The 6,727-nt window shown below is 45.0% G+C and overlaps 1 long non-coding RNA gene across 1 annotated transcript; it reads right to left on the reverse strand.

The window, feature by feature from the left end:
• Positions 1-710: 710 nt before the first annotated feature.
• On the reverse strand, positions 711-4,858 carry LOC116684897 (uncharacterized). The gene is made up of 3 exons (XR_004330860.1): positions 4,846-4,858; positions 1,935-1,936; positions 711-781 (listed from the first exon to the last, which is right to left on the reverse strand). It is a non-coding gene; the product is annotated as an uncharacterized LOC116684897 (long non-coding RNA).
• Positions 4,859-6,727: the final 1,869 nt, after the last annotated feature.

Consider the following 6,727-nt stretch of genomic DNA (forward strand, 5'->3'; position numbering starts at 1 on the left):
CCCCTCTCTCCCCTTTCATGTCTTGAGCTGTCCTATCAAATAAGGCCTAAATGCCCCACATAAAATAATCTTAAAAAAACACATACACTACCGTCAGAAGTTTGGGGTCACTTAGAAATTTCCATTGCACTCCATTATAGACAGAATACCAGCTGAGATCAGTTGCATTGTTTTTTTAACTAGGGCAGCAGTTTTCAAATTACATTATGTGTTTACATAATGGCAAAAGGATTCTCCAGTGTTTTCTCAGTTAGTTTTTTAAAATGATATCAGATTATAAACAGAATGTGCCTCTGGAACATTGGATAACTGGTTACTGATAATGGGTAATGTAGATATTGTATAAAGATCAGCCACCCACTCAGATCAGCTGGTATTCTGTCTATAATGGAGGGGAATAGAATTTGTAAGTGACCCCAACTTTTGACCGTAGTGTATGTGGCCAACACAAACATATTTTACCAGTGTTTAGTTAAACTAACAGCTGCCACATTCCCGGTGAAAGATGAGGTTCAACTTCACCTAAAGAACCTGATTTCTTTTTTTTACCAGAGCCCTCACTAGCACACTAGTCGCCAGTGTGGTCATTGAACGGTGGTTCATGAACTCGTTCATATTTTGGGGCCAACGTGAACTGAACATACTGTATTACTGCCTGATGAATTCATCAGGCAGTAATACAGTATGTTCTTAACTAGTTATTATGTTCTCTCAGTTGAATTTCGTTCAATAGGGAGCCAGATTTCTATAGAGCCTTCGAAGCAAAAACCCGGATAAAACTCTATATGTAGCGGAAAAAAGAAAACACAGAATCTGGCCACACCAGCCACCATGTCGGCTCGCACTGCCGCATACGTCATCAAAATAAAAAACAACATGGAGGAGACAAAGCAGGCAATGAGGCGTCTTATGATCATTTGAACAAGTTTATGACAAGGTCGGTGAGGATAGGAAAAATTGTACGTTTCTGTGCAAAACTTAGCCTGATAGCTTTCAAAAGAAAATCTGCACTTCAGTGACATCCACTGCAAAACAGCACCCGGGTAGCGGTAACGTATGTGCAAACAAATAAAAAAATAAAAAGACAAAGATAGATGAAATCTGACGCATAGTTTCAGCGTTAAAACGATAAAATGATTGCTGTCTGTAGTTCTATATGGGCTGTGGCAGTAATTTTAAAAATAATAGCTCGCAGAACCATATGAAAAAAAGAGAACTGAACTTAGTTCATTTTTGGAACTTTGAAGTTAGTTCAAAATGTTGAAATGATGTATGAACTATTAACTTCAACATTTTTAAGTGAACTTTCCAAACACTGCTAGTTGCATGGAAATGATTGAGAAGGCCGCGTGTTAGGCCTGCTGCTGCTGTGGCAGCTCTGTCTTTCGCTCTCCCCCTCCCCCACCTCATCTACACTAATCACCTCTGCTTCAAATACCCGGTCAACCTCGCAGTTTTAATGTCGACACTGTTTTCATATGAAATGTTTTATTCCTGTTTTATTGAATCAGTTCTTACTTTTTCTTTTATCTGCTGGCACGGGTCACTTTCCATTAAACAGGGAAACCGCATGCAAGGTATTTTGAAGGTGTGTGCAGCAAAATTGTTGGCACACCCTTAAATGACCTACACAACCTGTATAAGGCCAGATCATTGAAGAAGGCGAGAGCCATCCTGGCTGATCCTAGTCATCCTTTGTGGGATGAATTTAGGCTGCTGCCATCCGGTGCAGATATAGTCTGCCACGATGCAGAACAAACAGACTAAAAAGGTCATTCATCCCGGCGGTTATTACCATTGTTAATAATACTCTGTAAATTCAATTTAAATTATGCTGTACTGTGGTTGTGTTTTGTGGTGTTTGATACGATATTGTTACTGCTGGCTGTAATTCAAATTGCCCCTTGGGGATAATAAAGTTACCTTGAACCTACCACTCTTCATCAGATCATAGTCAAGACGACCACATTAGTCTTGCTGCTGGCTCAACCTCTTTGTATATCTTGCTCTGAGTTGTTCTCTTTTTGCCACAGTTCTTGGAACGATCTGACCTAACATGAACCCAGCAGACAGTACCATGAGACCACACACCTGGTGTAAATCAGATACTGCCCTATTCAATCAAGGCATATAACTCTGTCAACATGATTCCCTGTCTAAAGCCATTTCAGGAAACCAGTCAGATGTTGCTCCACCAGGTGCAACTACTCACTGACCAAGTCTGCCCTCTCCACCCAAGTTAATGCTGCACCCCCCCTCTTCAAGATACAAGCCGCTCCTCCCCCTGTTCCGCCTGTTTTCTCCGCTCCACCTTGTCATATCAGAGAGCCCATTGTTCTGGCTCCTGAGCGTTGTAATGGTGATACGGGTGCCTGTGAGGAGTTTTTTGATACAATGTTCTTTAGCGTTTGAGCAACAGCCCCCTCCTATGCACTGACTGATCCCGCAGCATACCTCACGTGCTTACCTCATCCATCGACTGTCAGTTCTGCCATTCTTTGTCATCAGCTGTCTCAGAGAGTCAATCAGCTGTGTGCAACTCTTATTCTGCCTTGACCTCAGATATGAGAAAGTGTTTGACCACCCAGTAAGAAGCAAAGAAGCTACTCAACGTTTGTTTTCTCTTTGGCAGGGTTCACGCAGCGTGGCAGATGGCGGTCGGGAAGGACGCCATGGAAGTGGGACGTGCATGATTGTCCTCTGAGGAACGTGCACGCCGAAGAGAATGCAGGCTCAAACTTGTCTGTATCGTGGTGAGGCTGGACATTTTTTCTCCTGTCCTGTTCGCTTAGGAAAAGGACCGGTTCATCATTGATGGAGAAGCTTTGGTGAGCCAAGCAGCTAGTTCTTCTCTATTACGGGGAAGGACGGACCCAAACGCACAGCTCACGGTAAGGTATTTATTAAGTAGGGAAAAGGGAAAGGGAGTGGGTGGACGGAGGTACGAGACCCGGGGATGGAAGCCAGGGAACCAGTGAGGACTGAGGAATAATGTGGGGAATGCCGGGGTTGAGTCCTGAGGGGGCCGGGAGCGAAGGCAGAGGAGGAGGACGGCGATACGGGGAATGGCAGGAGGGCGAGTCCGGGGAGTAGATGGCTGAGGAGGAGGCAGGGGGGGGTCGGAGGCTGACAAGTGCGGCAGATGGGAAGGCTGAAGAGGACGAGGGGGCGCCGAGGGAGGAGGCCAGGAGGGGAGCCAGGAGCCAGCTGACCGGAGTGAAACTGAGGAGGAAAACACAAGAGAGGTAAGTCTAGGAAATAACATTCAAACACCTAAGCTACTAGTTTTTGGCGCTACTGATACGAGGCGTTCACCCAGGTAGTTGCGACAACGATCAGGTGAAGACTGGAGTGAAGAGCCAGAGTAGATATACTGGTGGTGATGATGATGGCAGACAGGTGTGGAAGGTGCGGGAGCGAGAGCAGGCTGGCAGGTGTGGAGAATAAGCCGGTTGTGATTGTACACGGGAAGCAGGTGTGGGCGGTCAGCTGGCGTCGGAGATGAGGGAGAGGGAAAAAACAAAAACAAAAACAAACAGCAGACAGAGACGCGGAAACAAAAGGCTAGAAAGAAAAAACAAAAACACAAAAAACAAATAAAAGGACAGACTCACGGTCAGCCGGGCCCACCACAACATTCTCCTTCTCTTCACATTCTGCTTCAGACATCTCTTCAGTACTAGACCCAGAGTTGCTGCTGCGCTCGTTGACTGTAGCTGACAAGAGTTTTTTAGACCGAGATGGGAATTAGCTCAACAATTGACATTGAGCTGTACCTCTTGACAGTCCGCTGCAAGCTAACATCTTAATGGACAATTGATGATGTGTGTTACTCATCAGACTGTCCCTGTTCTTCTCTGTGTGTCTGGAAATCATCAGAAAAGATTAGATTGCATACCATTGACTGCCCTCAGACACCTTTGGTGCTTGGTATTCCCTGGTTAATTAACGACAATCCACACCTTGACTAGGTTACGGGTAAAATGGTTTCCTGGAGCACATTTTGTCACACTATCTGTTTCTATTCCGTTCAAACCCCTGCCTGTACAGAACCTCAAACCAGACCCGGAGTCCGTGGATCTCTCTGCTCTTCCTGAGGTATATCATGACCTGGCATCTGTGTTCTGCAACCACAAAGCTATGCTTCTTCCTCCTCACCGGCATAAAACAACCATTGACCTCCAGCCTGGAGCCAGCCCTTCATCCCTACAGTCGCCTTCACAATCTCTCCAGCCTGGAGACAGGCGATGGAGGATTACATTTGTGACTTTCTGGCAGCTGGTATCATCCGTCCATCTTCATTACCAGTAGGGGCAGGATAAAACCCTGTGTTGATTATTGTGGCCTAAGCAACATCAATATCAAGAACAAAGACTCACTACCATTAATCAGTTCTGCTTTCCCCCTCTACACGGCGCTTCAATCTTCACTAACTGGACCTACAAACCGCATACCATCTGGTACACATCCGTAAAGGTGATGACTGGAAGACCGCCTTTAACACACCCTTGGTCATTTTGAGTATCTGGTAATGCCCTTTGGAATTTCTAATGCCCCTTCAGTGTTCCAGGCACTGGTGAATGATGTCCTTTGAGACATGCTGAATCGTTTAGATTTTGTATATCTGGATGACATCCTAAAATACTCAAGGTCTCTCACTGATCATGAGCTACATGTGCGCGCAGTTTTTGAAACGTTTCCTGGAGAACAAACTGTTGTGAAAATGGAGAAATGTGAGTTTTATGTAACTAACAACTCTTTTTTGGGTTACATAATAGCTCAAGGGGAGTTACAGATGGACCCAGCCAAAGTGTCTGCTGTTAAGGACTTGCCAGCTCCGTCAACCCGTAAACAACTGCAGCAATTCCTGTGGTTCGCAACTCACCACTCTTACCTCCTCTCACCTTCCTGTGTCATGTAGACTGATGGAGCCAAATCTGCATTTAAAGAGCTGAAACATCACTTAGCTTCCGCCCCCATTTTGGTGTAGCCCCACTCTACTCGCCAGTTTGTCGTGGAGGTGGACACATCTGACATTGGGGTAGGTGTGGTGCTGTCACAGCGTGCCAGTGATAATATAGATGCATCCTTGTGCTTTTGGCGGCATTAGTTGGAGGGGGCGGAACATCCCTTCATCATTTGGGCAGATCATAAGAATCTTGCATACATCAGTCGTGGTAAAGTTGAATTCCTGTAAAGGCTGGTTGGCCCTATTTTTTTTGGAAGATTAAATTTTCCTGTGTTGTTATCCTGGGTCACGCAACACTAAGCCTGATGCCCTGTCTTATGTTCATTCAGCTCTAGAGACTGGTTGTAATCTTGAACCCATATTGCCCTCTACCTGCCATGTTGCTGCCATTACCTTGACATTGCGAGTGTAGTTAGACAGGCGCAAACCTCCAAGCTGACCCAGGTAACGGTCCTCCTCACTGTTTGTTTCTTCCCGAGTCTGTTCGCTCACACAGGTCCCATATGCCAATAAAAGTTTGACTAACGCTTCCTCTGGTTGGTCCCCTTTCAGTGTGCTCTGGGCTATCAACCTCCCCTGTTTCCTTCCCAGAAGAAGGAACTGGCGATACCCTCTGTGCAGTCTCTCACTTGCGTCGCTGTTTCAAGGTCTGGAGGAAGTCCAGGATAGCGTTTTCCCAAACATCTTCGTATTTGCAGAGGCAAGCCAACCGTCACCGTTCTCAGGTTCCCGTTTATGCCCCTGGACAAGAGGTATGGCTTAAATCACGTGATCTTCCGTTGAATGTGGAATCTAAGAAGATGGCCGCACGTTTTATTGGACTGTTTAGGATACTGTCTGTTATCAACCCCTGCGCTGTGAGACTCCCGCTACCTGCCTCTCTACGGTTCATCTTACTTTACCAGATTAACCCTGTGTCTGTCAGTCCTCTGTGACGTCTGTCTGTTGCATTCCGGAACTTGGACTTGCAACAAATCTGTTAAACAGAACAGCGTTTTACCATGTGCTGCTGATGTCTATCTGAACATGGTTTACAGCTAATCTGAGAATGCCTCCAGTCTTCTATGCTGTGGTGTAGTAAACTGTGATGCTTTTAACTCAAGCTGGTATGTACACATTCAGTTGAGCTCTGAAATAAGTATGCCAATTTATATCATAGTTGGATAGCCAACATTAGAATACAGGCCCATTAGCCTCCTGCAGCTGACCGGTGACTTCATTGGAGGAGACAAAAGGCAGAACATGTTCAATACAGGGATAAATAGTCTATCACACGGCTTATCATACTGGCATCAGCCATACACGTTGTGGTTGTAAACGTGTAAAGTATGCATATGCTGTTATCTGTCCAGATGACAAGTTGAGAGAGAATTATCACAGCTGCTCAGCTTGCAGGCAAACATGGTCCTGTTTGTTTGTGGTTGGGATCTGTCTGTTTGCAGTGATATAGGTCATTACTTTAGGAGTTCAAAATGTATGTGAATGACCCCTTTACAAAGTTTTCATGGCAGTGTGTAATTCAAGGCTAAATTGCTTTAGTTATTGATGTTGATTAGAAAAGGTTTTAGGCTCTCATCTAATATTTAGTCTGAAGGATGAGGGAATATTGGCTTTAGCAGCTAACATTTACCAGATGATTATGTTTGTTTCCTGCACTGAATTTCGGCAGTAGATGATTACATAGCCTGTTTTTTTTTTAAATTAAATATTCCCAACCCCACAGCAGAGTCAGTGTCATTTAAATCATTTAAATTGAAA

This window comes from Etheostoma spectabile, unplaced genomic scaffold (assembly GCF_008692095.1).
Source record: "Etheostoma spectabile isolate EspeVRDwgs_2016 unplaced genomic scaffold, UIUC_Espe_1.0 scaffold00569385, whole genome shotgun sequence".
In the NCBI taxonomy this organism is placed as follows: Eukaryota; Metazoa; Chordata; class Actinopteri; order Perciformes; family Percidae; genus Etheostoma; species Etheostoma spectabile.